The sequence below is a fragment of the Arvicanthis niloticus genome, chromosome 18 (assembly GCF_011762505.2).
Source record: "Arvicanthis niloticus isolate mArvNil1 chromosome 18, mArvNil1.pat.X, whole genome shotgun sequence".
In the NCBI taxonomy this organism is placed as follows: domain Eukaryota; kingdom Metazoa; phylum Chordata; class Mammalia; order Rodentia; family Muridae; genus Arvicanthis; species Arvicanthis niloticus.
In genome coordinates, this window is record NC_047675.1 from 19,694,979 (window position 1) to 19,709,953 (window position 14,975).

A 14,975-nucleotide genomic window follows, 5' to 3' on the forward strand; every position below is an offset into this window, starting at 1 on the left:
AGCAGTGAGAGGTGAAGGGTGCTATTGATCCTGTACTGCTGCCACACACATTAAAATATCTTTGCTTTTCTTCAGAGTAAGACGGACTAAATTATTTTGGGGCAGGGGGCACTGAATGGTAGTGTTTGACTATCATGTCTAACATCCTGGGCTTGATTCCCATAATTATAAAAACCACAAGAACACATATATGCATATATGTATATAAAATCATATATATATATATGTATATGTATATATATATATATATACACATATATATGTAAGCAATAACCATTACACAAATATAAACATGTATTTGCACCTACAGATTTCATGTTCTTCAAAAATGTTTATTGAGCAATTGATTTTATTGTATGTATGTGGACGTATACACTTTATACACTTGTAAAGGTCAGAGGGCAATTTCCGGAGTTGGGTCTCACCTTCCACTCTTTTGTTGCCGGGCCTCTTTTGTTTGCAGCTCTGAGTATCTGGGTGTCCAGCCTCAAGCTTCCAGATGATCTCCTGCCTCTGCCTCCCATCTTCCTGTAGGCATGCTGGGATTCATGACACGGTGTCAAGCTTTAGACTTGGAAGAACAAACTCCTGTCCTCACACTTGTGCAGAGGCACTTTTCCCTTCTCAGCCATCCCCCAGCCTCAGGTCTCCTATTCATTACAAAGAGATCCTGTCTTTTTATGAGGAGGAAACTTTACAGTGGAGAAGCTTGCTGACATCACTTATCCAAATGGTTGAAGTCAAGAAACATCTTGTGCCCTTTGAGAAGATGAACAGGAGAGAATTTGCATTAGCTGTGTTGACCGGAAGGAAACATCAACCAGAAGGAGGTTGTACAACATGTCTAGACCCATCACCAAGAACTGCGCTTTGGGAACAAAAACAAGACTGTTCCACATTCATGAGATCAAAGAGACAGGAATATAACCCAAAAGCATGAGCTTTGACTGGACCTTTACAGAAGAACCTGAGGTCACCACTGAGATCTGATATAAATATAGGCAGTCAGACAAGTGTATCACTGTAAAATTCCCCTGATTGGGTGATGGGGGCAGGGGGCAAGGGGTGGGGGGGGGGACAGAAAGTCACAAGATTCCCGAGAGTGAAGGAAAGCAAGTGTAACAGAATGCAGACAGTTCCTGAGTCAGGAAGAACAGATAAGACTTCACTACTGTTGTTTGCATAAGTTTAAAATTCTTAGACAAATCTAGTGAGAAATGCTTTAGTGGCTTGGATAAATATATATTAGCTGTGTAAGGATAGGCATGCTATACATTTTGCATCAAGACAGGGGATATCCAGTTTAAATGATGGGTAAGATGATCAAGTACTCCCAGGACAGTGCTGTGAGCAAGAGCAGAGGCATCAGCATAGCTGACATCAAATCTCTGTGGGGCAGAAATGGAAGGGACCACCTAGCTGAAAAGTAACTGAGTATTGCATATACTTAATCTTTTCTTCTAATCTCTGTAAACTTATTACATAAAAATTCAAAAAAAAAAAGACAATGAGGGAGGATACTACTGGATAATAAATATCAAGCTATCAAGATCAAGGAATCAAAAGTATTTTCAAGATTTATTTAATGGGTATGGGTGTTTGCCTGCATGTAAGTTTGTGCAAAATGTGCATGCAGTGTCTCTGGGGGTCAGAAGAGGGTGCTGGATTCCCAGAAACTGGAGTAACAGATGTTTAGCCACCACATGGGTGCTAGGAATTGAACCTGGGTCCTCTAGAAGGGCAACCAATGCTCCTAACTGCTGAGTCATCTTTCCCCTAAAAATAATTTTAAAGGAAATAATTTCTGTGGGTAAAAAATAGAATTGATGAACTGCCTCTAGTCTGAAGCTTAACCTGAATCCTACAGACAGAATGATAAAGACTGAGCTCAGTGGTACTGGAATCAGAAGTCAAGTACAGGGGTGGATGAGGGACCAGGATGAGCACTAGGGCACAGAAAGCATCTATCTGCATGCAGCAGTCATGCTCGCAAGCCCTCCTATGTCCAGAGAACTATCCAAACTGGGGACACAAAAGGAGAGAGTCCAGATGTACATACTTAAAGAAACATGGGCTGCCAGGGCAGGTGGGCTGATGCATCTTAAGAGTTTGGCTTCTTTGAAATAGTCTCAGTTAGTAGACTAGGCTAGCCTCCAATTTGTGATCCTCCTGCTTCAGCTTCTCCGGAGCTAGCTTTACAGGCTTGTGGTACCATGTCTGGCCCAGTATAATTTGTGTTTAAATAAGGATTTGGTATTGCAATTATTATTGATTGAAGAACATGTACTGTTGGAGAAACAATACTTCCTTGATCATGCTTTTAGAAAATTGAAGTTAGTAGTGTCCTTCTTTGTGTATTTGATTGTCTCCTGATACTTCATTTTCCCAAGAGCATCACCTATTTTATTCCTGCTTCATGACAATCTGTTCTTCTTTCATCCATACAGATTCCAGTTTGTTTAGGTCCTTCCTTCATATTGGAAAGGATACCTTAGAAGGTCTTGTGTTCCTTAATCTACTGAAAGAAATTGTAAGGGGCTGCCTCTGAAGGATAGACAATGATATATGTTCTTTATAAATCTCTCAGTGGTATTTATTATCAACTAAATTCATCATTATTTTTTGATGAAAATAAAAATAGAGACCAAGGAAGGGCCAGCAAAATGGCTCCACAGGTAGAAGCACTTGCCTGACTTTGCATTCCAGAACCCACAGTGGAAGGCAAGAACTAACTCCTAGAAACTGTCCTCTCACCTCCACACATGCCAGGAAATGCAAGCACCTTCACACACACAAACACACACACATACGCACACACACACAATGCCACCGCCACCACTATCAACAATGAATTTAAAATATTTTTTAATGTAACTGAAACACCAAAGCAAACTACAACCCAAGCAGGTATATAAATAAATTGCTGTTATAAGAATGAAGTTAACTTGGAAATAAAAAGATTCAGCTCTCTGCCAAGTCACCTGGACAGTGACTGTTAGCAGGGTGGGGCCAGGCAACGTGCCTAGATAGAACACAAAAGTCAGGAAGACATTTGCTGTCAAAGATGGGCCAGACCTGGCTCAGCCCTGACAGTGAATGCCTCAGTTTCACCTTACGGGCCCAACAGGTCTCAAATCCATAGTCCAGGCACAGAAGGTCATAGCTAGAGTGTAGGCAGTTGAGTGTGCTTTCCTAACTGGAGGACATAGGGGGACAATTCACTGCTTAGGGCCTGGGGCACTGGGAGAAATAGAAAATCACAGGGCCTTTCCCAGCCAGGAGTGCCACAGGCACAGCTTTCCTCCCACAATCAAAGGGGACAAAGAGTCAAGATGTGTCAATCAGAGGAGCATCTGCCAAGACAACACGGTGGGAGAAAAACTGTCCTCCTGTGAAACTAAGTGCCGAGCTCCATTCATTAAGCAGACTAAGATAATTTTCCTAACAATTCATTGAACATTCTTTTTAAAACTCATTTTGTGTGTGACACATGTGAGTGCGGGCATGCTTCTGTCACAGCTGTGTGTGGAAGCCAGAGGCCAGCCATCTTTTGGGAAGTGGTTCTTGCTGCATCCTCCAGTGTGGTCCAGGAAACTGGGACCAGGAAACACAGACAAAAAAACCTCGGAAGGGGTGTGGCTGTGCTAGTTCCAATGCACCTGCTAAGCACCCTGGAAACTCAGTGAGGAGTTTATGGTGTATAGCACAAGGAGGAGGGGTTAGCTCTTCTCAGTAAGAGGTTACTATTGGGGAGCTGTGTCTGGGTCTCAGGCTGTGGACATCCCTGAGAAAGCTGTCGTCAATGCCTTCTGCATATGGCCATTTCCCTGAGCCTGATAACACACATTCATTTGGGACTTCATCCGCACCCAGAGGCTTTCACCTTTCACTGTGGATCAAACTCAGGTTGTCAATTTCACTCAGTAAGTCCTTGCATCTGCTGAGCCATCCGTAAGCCCATTGTGTGTTCCTTAGGAACGTGTGTGTCTTCTCCACTGAGAATAGTGCACGGTAAGCATGCTTTTGGTTCCAAATGAGTGAGTTTATTAAACAGCAAGTAAAAGCAAGTGACTGAGGGAGCAGGCAGCAGATAAAGAGCTGAGCATCATCCGGCAAGATCATCATCCTCTAAGCCCCGCACATGGAGGCTGCGGCAGGAAGGCTGGCCTAGGAAAGCAAGACTGAGTTTAGAGGATGATCCACAGCCTAAGCTAGCTACGAGAAGTCAAGAGAGGTGAAGAAAGAACTAGGCATTCAGCCAGTGTACCCAGGACAGGTTAATCTTACAAACCAAAGCAGAGCGGAAGGTAAAATGGAGAGGCTCAAACAGCACTGAGAATGCTAACACACTTTTACAAGTCACTGACTGTTTGTTTATGTGTACCACTGTTTGAGCTGTGTTATGTAGACCACAACCACACCAGGTGCCTGAGAGGTCAGCAGAGGGTATTGGATCCTCCGAAATGGAAGTCATAGATAAACTGTAAGCAGTCACGTGGGTCCTCTGCAAGAGCACTATGTGTTCTTAACCACTGAGCCATCACTTCAGCCCCTAAAATATTTTTAAACTAAAAAGCCAATAAAACTCTGGTAAGTGTGACAAAGGAATATAGAAACTAAAATAAACTGTATTTGGATTAAGAAAGTGGACACGGGGCTGGAGAGATGGCTCAGTGGTTAAGGTCACTGGTTGCTCTTCCAGAGGACCTGGTTCCATTTTTTGCACCCACATGGTAGCTCACAACTGTCTGTGCCTCAAGTTCTGGAGGGTCTGCTGCCCTCTTCTGACCTGTAAGTGTTCTGCTTACATATGGTGCACAGACATGCATGTAGGCAAAGCACTCGTATATATAAAATAAATAAATTGGTCACAAGCATGGGCATTGAGGATAGTTCTAGCTTAAAGTTCTATGTAGAGTTTTACAAAGGTAAGTTGAAAATCTTAAGTGGATTTTGAAAAATAAAAAAACATTTATTAACAACCAAGTACTTATCATCTTCTGTGCTCCAAAAGTGGAATTCATATTCATTCATTCATTCACTCATTCAAGGACTATGCCTAACTGGGGATAGTGAGGTTGCCTTAGAAGTGAGGATCAGGATGCTATTATCCTCTCCTCCACGGAACCCATACACTGACTGCACTCTACAACCAAACCCTCAGCCAACTTTAAAACACTGTTTGCAAACTGGTTTTAAGGCTTGTCTAAGAAAAATAAATGTTAGGAATGAAAATTTCTTTGGAAATAGGAAAGGGGATTTGCCTAAGCAACAAGCAGACCCATGAACATCTGTGGCATTAGAAACCCGTGTTCATGGGAATTGGCCTGAAGCAGCCAGAGAGAGGACAGGCAAGAACACAAGAGTACAAGAGTCTTGGCTTTACCTCTGTAGTCTTCTTTTAAGCTTGGTTTTCTGAGATGTTTTTTAGTTTAGGGTTTTTTGTTTTTTTTTTTCTGGAGATGGGTTTCACTCAAGCTGCTGGCAATCTTCCTGTCTCAGTGTGAACCACCTGCGTAACTTGTATTAGTTTCCTATTGCTGGGGTAACAAATCACAGCCCAGCAAACTTCATTTCTTACAGATCAAGAAGAAGCAGGGCACGGGCCAAGTTTCGCTTTCTCCAGGATTGTACAGGGCCTACAGTCCAGTCTTCTTCAGTGGCACTGGCTTCCTCTAGTCCTTGGCTTGGGGCCTTGTCTCTCAGGTGCAAAGCCAGAGGGCTCTGTCGATTTTCTCAGCCTGCAACCTTCTCAAACTGCCTTCCTCACCTCCCTTTTCCACATTTAACAGTCCTCGTGATTACTCTAGGATCACCTGGGTAACCCAGAGTAATCGCCCTGGGTTAAAGTCAGCTTCGGCTGAGTTCCAGGGCAGCTGTAACCTGAGTTCCCCTTGCCACGGCTGTTCCCACACTCACAGGGTGTTTATTGTGTAGCTCAGGCTGATCTGGAACTCTCCACCTTCCTGTCCCAGCTTGGGATTCACTCCCCATGTCTGAATGAGGATGCACTCCTTTGATTAGATGTGCATGACAGACATCACTTTAATTAAGAGACTTAACTTACTCTTGTAACAAAACCTTAGAATGTTACAAGGCCAGGCAGGAATATCCAAGAAGAACTGGCTATCAAGAGATGAACAGAACACAAGTGGGGTTATAGTGTTAAATAAAGGGCACATTCAAGCAGTGGAGGAAGAAAAGACAGCTCCCAAGACGAAGCTGCAGAAGTCACTGCAAATCAAAGATTTAGCTTTTATCCATTCCACCTACACCACATATTTCACATGGGTCTAAGATAAGAAAATTGATAGCAAGGAACACTGTATAGGAAAATGGATTAACATCCCTGGGGTGGTAAACGTCTTCCTTATATACCAATCCACAAAGCAAATCTTGGTAATATTAACATAAAATGAAAATACAGGGGAGAGACTGAGGGAAGAAATGACCGTCTGTATCAGAGACGCTCACACCACAGGCCCACAGGCCTGCCATCCCAGCTGTGAGTGCAGACATGCTTCTGTCACAGCTGTGTGTGGAAGTCAGAGGCCATCTTTTGGGAAGTGGTTCTTGCTGCATCCTCCAGTGTGGGGCTGTTGCTCAGTGGGAGAACACCTGCCTAGCATTGGAGATTCAAACTCCAGCTCCCAAACACAAGGCAGACCCACAATCAGTAGAGATCTCCATGTAGCCTGTGAGGGCTATGATACTACAGTAAACCAAGGAGAGACAGCAACGGCTTAGTTCTCAGAGGAAAGGTGACAGTGACAGTGTGGGAAACCACAACCCAAGCCACATGCAAGGAAGCTACTGGGTGATGAGGGTAGGGGTCAGGGATGTCCATCTATGTGGATACAAGAGACAGGCTAACAGCACACGCTGTGGCCCTGGGCAGTTTAACTCATTTGTGCCTCAGTTTCCCTACATAAAACAGGACTAATAATATATGTTAACTCTTAATGAGTTACTGAGGACATCCTTAATGACAGCTGGCAGAGTAATGGTGAACTCTACGGTGATCCACTGTTCTGTGACACCCACAGAGCTCTGTGCTCATCCATGCTCACTCGCACGCTTACAGTGATGGTCAGCACAGCATCATTTGCTGTGGCAAACCAGAATTACTCTGAATGACACTGACAGCCAACAGATAAATACATTTTGTACCTGCACAATATGAACTTACTGTTCAATACCACTAACCAATAGGCAGTGAGATGGCCCATCAGGTGAAGAGGCTTGCTGCCAAGCCTGACCAACTGAGTCTGAGCTCCAGGATCTCCAAAGAGAGAGAGAAGAGAGAGAGAGAGAGAGAGAGAGAGAGAGAGAGAGAGAGAGAGAACTCCTGCATGTTTTTCTTTGATCAGCACGTGTGGTGTGGGCATGTACATGCATGTGCATTCCAGTACAAGCGAAAAGACACAGATTTTGGCACATGACTCCCCATAAATAAATGTAACAACAAAAAAATAACAAAACAAAAAACATGTGTGTGATTTGGGGCATTTATGCAGGAGAAAAAGCAGGACTCCATGAAATGACCTTCATTAAATGTGCTCTATAGTATGACCTATAAACACAGACTCACATGTGCACATGTGCCAAGTACAGGCTGGCCAGGTAGACTAGCCAATCATCGAGCTTTGGATTCAACCAAGAGACCTGTCTCAATAAATATAGTAGGAAGTGGTGAATTTGATGTCAGTTGTCAACCTCTGGCCTTCACACTCATATACACATGCATGCCCCTATGCACATGCAACAAAAAAACAAACAGCCAGAAACCAAAAACTAAAAAAATCAAAACAGCCTGTTGTCAAAAAAGACCACCAACCAGGGAAACAGGATTGGGAGCGTGTCTAAGGAAGACTTTATCAAATAAAATATTTCTTACTTTTAAAAGTAAACATGTATTATTTTGAAAAATGCTTAAAAATTGATATAAAATCGTGATCACTTAGAATAGTCAAAACACAGGAATGATAGAAAATCAAAAGGAAATTGTGACATTAATTATTTTTTGTGACTTTTATTTTTCTGGAAATGATAAAGGCAAAGGAGCCAATCCTCCCAAGTGTCAGCTCACTTGTGGGCTTTCAAGTTCTTTGAAAAGTGGCCCAGGAATGTCAAAACCAGACATCTTTCTATGTCTGACATTCTACAATAAGTGTCTCTACTCCTTGTTTCCACTGTAGATCACATTTTGGAAGTTCTGGCTCCCTGGGAAGGTAATGTTTGCAAACTTAAAACATAGCCCTTCAATATGACTTGGCTGACATAAACAAATTAAAATAAGGCCAGCCTAAGCCAGTTGTGTTTATCAACCTGATCCCCTCGGAAAACGAGAGGTGAAGTCAAATACCCTTTAATACTATTTATTAGTGGAGTAATATAATACATTTTGACAAGTTGAGCAGCTTTAACAGGCAGCTGTTAAAGTCTCTACAGGGCCTGTTTAGAATGAAACCGAGTGCGAGGCAGCACTCTGACTGGTTCTACGAACAGCTCAGCCATCAACTACATCCTAACCAAGTACTTTTTATCCAGCTAATTTACGGAGTGAATCCCTCAGGGTCTCCAGTGTCTAGCACTGCAGCTCATTAGAGCCCAATATCCAACTATTCTCATTGTAGCACTGAAAGCATATGTGCTTAAAATATAATTAAATGAAAAACAAACAAGATCCTTAGTCCCTGACAGTCCCGGTATTTTTAAATTGACAAAGGCACAAACTTATATGCTATTATTTAGAAAGGAGGATGAATTTCCGCCATTTATAGAAAGACATTTGCCCAACCATTCATCCTGCATGCAATTAGGACGCTAAAGACTTGGGCTATGAGTTCCTCATGGGAATTAAACTTGCAGGTCTCTTACAAACGCGTAATGTGGTAAGACTTGCTGTCCAATGAGGTGTCTTATTGAAATGTCCCAGGCCGTTTCGCTTGTCACAGCTGTCCTTTCAGCAGCTTGCACTCACAGTGTATAGCTTTCATTACGAAAATAGAAATTTGTGTCCTAAGTGCTGTTACATTACTAATGCTAAATATTTAATTCCCTGGGGTTCCAATTATGGTTGAGCGCTGGCAACACTGATTCCACTCTCTAATAACAACTGTAAAGGCAATTGGAGCATTTTTCAATTAATTAAATACATAGTGAACGAGTAACCTCTTGTCATTTTGCCCTCCAGGACCTGAGCTAATTGCTGTAGAATAAAATGTTTTGAAAATTAACTGATATTCTGGGCTGCACATAGTTATACCATTAAATTACAGTGTGCACAGTGAAGTTTGTCTTCTGATAGTCACACTCCATGCACTGCAGCTGTGAGGAAGTACCTGGTATTATGGGCTTAGCAGTCCTCCAATTAGGGCCCAGTTGAAAGCTGCGCATGGCCTTTCGGAACCCAGCAGCATCAATGATGGTTGTGCTGCTCACAGATAAGCGGAACAGATTTCCACAAGGAAAGTTCCCCAGACTTCACCATGAACACGAACTCTCCGGCTTCGACATTCTGAAAGTGTGCTCAAAAGAACCCCTATCACTAATTATATTCACACACAGAACTTCAAAACTAAAGTTTTAGATTTCTTTTCTATTTTTCCCACATGAGAAGGCTGCACACTGACCGCCTGGGAAAGGCTGTCTTCTGAAGCCCGTCCTTGCTGCTTCTCGTTTCACTCTAGAACAACACCATAAATAAGCCCCAAATTGATGTCTCAGCTGAGAGGGATGAATCATAAAAGCAGACGCCACATTGAAAATAAACCTTTTTCTGAAGTACAATGAAATTCGATTAAAGAGCTAGTCTCCTCGTAGCCAGTGTCGCTGACAGGTGTTCCACAGCCCCAGCTCTTGATTGGCCATAATCTGAAATCCATGCTGGGAAGCGAATGCCCTCTCGCAGCTGTCTGTCTAGCAGGGATGATCCCCTAAACAGGTTTCACTGACTTGGGAGTCTCCACAGAAGCACTCCACTAGGGAAGGAAGGCACTGAAAGTGAAATTAATCACTCTGGGAGAGAGGGGAGAAATAATAGAGAAAATTTAATCATTTCCATACCAATCTTTAGGGTTTAAATCTTTAATATTTCTAAGATTATAGTAACATCTTTGAGAAATGAATCTTAATTACAGGATTAGCATGGAAGTACCAGTCCGTTAATATAAATAGATCAGCCTAAATTGCTGATCTCTCTTAGACTAAACTGGATAATGGGGACTTTTTACAATTCTGAGGTTGAGTTGACATTCTCAAGAATTAATGTCAAGATCATTGCAAAACACACATGGCCATACAGAAAATAAAAATACAAGTTCTTTGAAGGTTTATTAAAATATTAATCCATATGGAATATAACATCTTAATAGACCCCTGATATATTCAGTCATTAACAATTCTTTATTTGCTGTTGGGTATCATTAACTATTCTTAACATGATAAACCACTCTGTAAACAAGAACCGGCTGGGATGGGCCAGTAATAAAGTTCTTGCTGCCAAGCCGGGTGACCTGGGCTCACTTCCTGGGATCCACATGGTGGAAGGGGAGAACTGACTCCTCAAAGTTGTTCCACATTCTGCCCATGGCATGCATACAACACATACATGCACTCTAGAAAACACATGTGTATGTGTTCTTGTGTACACACACACAATCAAATCCAGATATACAAATAATTACTTGCCAAAGGCATTTTTTTTCTAGACTCTTAAAACTCTAAAGAGAATTTTCCCTTTCACTCTAAGTGCTTCAGTACTGTGTACTGAGAAGTATAGCCGGATCGAAATACCTTAGTGAGTCCCTGCCGACTACGTATGAAACCCTGGGTTCAATCTCCAACATGGAGGAAAAGAAAAGAAATGGACTGGACTTTATTCCCAGATGCTCACATCCCTAGTTTTGAAAAACCAATAATTTTATGAACTGACTAATAACATGGCAAGGCCGGTGTGGTGGTGTACACCTATGACCACAGCATTTGGGAAATGGAGGCAGGAGATTCTCAAAATAAAGGCCAGCCTGGACTACACAGGGAAATGCTCTCTCAAAATAACAACAAATAAGCAAATATATGGCCAGAACAAACTAAACAAATACCTAATTCTCTAAAAACATTGCAACTACAGTGATCACTAAAGCCAGCGTATTTGGTACTAACTTCCCCAAGTTACTGTGCCTGACTAGCCAGTTGGATCAGTCACTAGATCCCACATGAGTGTTCTCCCTACTGTCCAGCCACATCCCCCCTCCAGATCACATGTCCTTGGATCATGTTCCCTCTCCTTCCTCCCTCAGTATGACCCAGCATACCATGTGCAGAGAGTTTGTCAGTCCTATCTACTCAGTCATAACTAGGTCTTACCTGCTCTGCAACCCACACTCTTATTTTGGAATAGTAAGCAAACCTCATGGGCCTTGAAAACAGAGGATCGCAGTCCACCTGAAGGTGCTAACTGTGGTAAAGCCTGGGGCCAATCTCTTGAGGCTTAGGCTTCTCAGGTCTCCCAGCTCAGAGAAGGGAACAGCTTAATTCCTCAATGTTCTGAACTCTTGAGGAGAAAAAGTCACTGAAGACTCCAAAGCATGTGAAAAGGAGCAAGGCTATGAGTCCTGTGGCTTCCAGCCTAAGGGTCACCTGCTGGCACAGCCAACAGAGCTTGTCATGGTGACAGTGTCAAGGAGGATGGAATATCAACTGCACCTTAACAACATACAGGCCAGAGAGAAGAATTAGTCATTATGGGCCTTTTAGGAGCTTTAGAATTAAAGCTTTAGCTTTAGTTCCCAAGAGTCCAAGCCAGAAGGAGGCCTGTTTGGGATATGGAGGTGAAGGAGGAGATGTGAGGATGTCCTCATGGAAACGCACTTACCTAGCATGCACAGCTACTTTGCTCCATAGGCAGCTCCACAAAGAGACAGGCAGACAAGGAGAACTGAGAAGATAAATGCTATCAACATACAGGCAGAGCTTAATAAACTCAACGTTAGCTATGGTCCATTCTAAGCTTGACTTCCTTATTCTTGAGTGTGTTTAGCTAGCCCCATTATGCCTAAGGCTTAAATCCCAGAGTTCCCCTCCTCTGTTTAGAATGGCTCTTGTGGGTAAATATGGGACACCAACGATGGGAAAGGAGGAGTCAGGGCAAGTCCCCATCCTGTCCCTTGAATGGTAAAAACCAAACAATAAAACTCACAGAACTGCATGCTGGTCCTTAAGGTGGTGCTTACAAGTGGCCATTGCACATTAGAGGCCAGTTCTAGTACCTTGTCTCCAAATCTACAAAGCCCTGGTCACAGGGCATCTACAGCAGGGCCAGGAGAGTACTGCTGGCAGCTATGGAGGGAACACCATCAGCTCAAGGAATGTCAGAAAGAACTAAAACAAATGAGCAGCGAGTCCTCCAAGCAGTCCACCTTGTACTGCAGACCCTGGGTTAGCACCAACACTTTGTGAGACTCCGCTCATAATCTCAGAGGCCCCTTAGCAAGATTTCCAACACATCAGCCACTGCTAACTCTTAAGACTTGGCTATCCTGAAAACCCCTTTCCCTGAGGGCTGCAGATCATAGTGGTTTGGAAATACTTAGATAGTTTTATGGTTAATGTACTGAGGTATAAATAAATATAGCTCAGTGTAAGCATCTCCACTGAAAATATGTATGCCATAAAACGACAAATAAAATAGGTCAATAACGAAGCCCATAGTAAATAGCTCAGGCATAACCGTGCACGGCATTAGCATAGACTCAGATAAACTAGCCCTCTTCGAAAAGGAGGATGAATGTATTCACAATGGAATTTCAAAATGAGAAGCTAAATGTAAACTATACACACTATACTTCAGGTGAGAAGAGGACTTGGGGAAACAAACCCAGCCCATGTATCTGTGTGTTCATTTAACATTCTGCACTATGCTGATTTAATATCATGTCACACATAGTAGGTGCTTAATAAGCTGCCCTTGAGCAGAAGAGAGGTATTAGGCTATTGTCAACTTGCTTGGGGGACGTTTAGAGATTAAAACATAAAGCCCCTGAAAACAAGGGTCTGAAGTATACATACCACACACTGACTCTGATTGGGGTGGGGCCAAGGCTACTGGGTAACAGTGTATTGTTTTGGTTAGATTTAACAGGACAAGGGAGTGGCTGCCTTAAAGATCCTTGGCATAGGTGACAAGAATATAGGGTACGTATGCTGTCAACAACAGGCCATGCTAAAGACCCCAAATCTCCTTCCCTGGGCTCCCCAGAGAGCTTAGCTTTCCCCTGGTACCTTTAGGGCAACTGCAAGGATGAGTTGTTTGACCTCTCATCTTCATTTACTTGTCTTTCTCCTGGTCTCATGTTCCTGTCTTCAGAATGGAAATATTGCTAGACTCCACTGCTTTGTTCTGAAGTTTGATTCCTGTCACTGTAACAAGATCCCAGAGAAAGGATCTTACAGGAGGAAATGCTTACTTGGGCTCATAATTTTGGAGGTTAATCCCTCATCAGTTGGCTCACTGCCTTGAGTCTATAATGAGGCCACATGTTCCCAGCAGGAGGACACAATGGGGACACATTTCTGCAAGCCAGGGAACACAGAAGAAGAGATGAGAATCCCACAGTATCCTTTGAGGTCACACCACTGATAAACCTAAAGGCCTGCTTAAGGCCCCAATCTTCACAGGTTCTGTGATCTCCCATCTTGAGGGCCAAGCTTTTATCAGAGGCCTTTGGGGAACATTTCGAATCCAATCTTCAGAAACTGTGGAGAGATTTTCACACCTCATAGAATCATTAACTGGGGTAAGGAGTAATGTCCAATTACATGTCTCTAAATGCTTTGTTTTATTTCTGCTTTTTTTGTTACAACTTAATATATTTTTTAAAAGCAGCTTTGTAGTTTTGAGCCTGGCATATAAAGAACTTGGAGTCCCTCCTGAGAAGTGAACAGTAACAAGTTTGAAAAGTCACGGACTTCTCTTGAGTCTGAGGTCCCAGAGAAAGATGCTACCTCCAAAGTTTGAGCAAGCCAGATAGATACAGAGAATGACTATTCACTTCAGAGCCCTCTGGAGAACAGACTGGGAGGAGACAAGCCCAGACTGGGATTGGCCAGCTGCTGGAAGCTTGCACTCACATGTGGCCAAGAAGAACTTTGAGCGCCCGGCAGCTGGAGCCTCATGCTTCTGGGGTGTCTCTCCAGAGCCGGTACTGCAGACAAATCTTCCTTGGGTTTCTGGCAGAGGAGGGGGAAATAAGTACTGTGAGATATGCCAGAATATTCTATCTCATTCTGTTCCTACTAACAACATCTACCCAGTAGAAGAACTCCTCAACCTAGTCTAACCTGCAAGGCTCCACCTGTCAGAACCCAGCTGAGCCCTCGTCAGGCTCCTCTGAGCTCCTCCAGTGTCCAGCTCTGGCCATCTTGGTCCACTAAGCTGAGCAGGAACGGAGCTGAATGAAGTCTCACTGAAAGCTGTGGTGTGCTCCCCCTCCTCTCCATCCCTGAAGGCTACAGGTCCTCTTACCCAGCTCCTCACCCCAGTCATCAGAACAAAATTACAAGGCACAGTAAGGAGCAAACACACACTTTGAATAGCTAGAGCTGGGACCACATGCAGATGACAAGGCAGACCTTTAAAGCAAGGGGAACTGCCATGGCTTGAGTGATCCTGTCACCTCCAAAGCTCTTGTGTTGGAAACTCAGTCCTCAACATAGCAGCATTTGGAGGTGGATCTGAATGGGAAGATGTCATGAATGGATTAATAGTGCTATAAAAAGAGCTTCAAGGAGTGGGTTCCTCGTCTCCCTCTCTGCCATGTGAGGACACGCAGGAAGGCCTTCACCAGCCTTCGGAACTATGGAAATAAATCCTCTTCCTTCGAATTACTCATCCTGTCACCCTGTTATAGCAACACAGGTCAACTAAGACACTGAGCAGACAAACAACTCCAGTGGATAAAGAGGGTGTATGA

The 14,975-nt window shown here is 43.3% G+C and overlaps 1 long non-coding RNA gene across 6 annotated transcripts in view; it reads right to left on the reverse strand.

Annotated features, from left to right (window-relative positions):
* Positions 1-311: 311 nt before the first annotated feature.
* Positions 312-14,975, reverse strand: part of LOC117722917 (uncharacterized) — a 30,298-nt gene continuing 15,634 nt past the window's right edge. For 3 of the 6 annotated variants that reach the window (XR_013104836.1, XR_013104835.1, XR_013104834.1), the window contains 3 exons: positions 14,134-14,232; positions 13,285-13,422; positions 312-11,941 (listed from right to left, as the gene is read on the reverse strand). This is a non-coding gene — a long non-coding RNA (uncharacterized LOC117722917). The remainder of the gene's footprint in view (positions 11,942-13,284; positions 13,423-14,133; positions 14,233-14,975) is intronic. The other 3 variants (XR_013104838.1, XR_013104837.1, XR_013104839.1) reach the window with 3 other exon arrangements.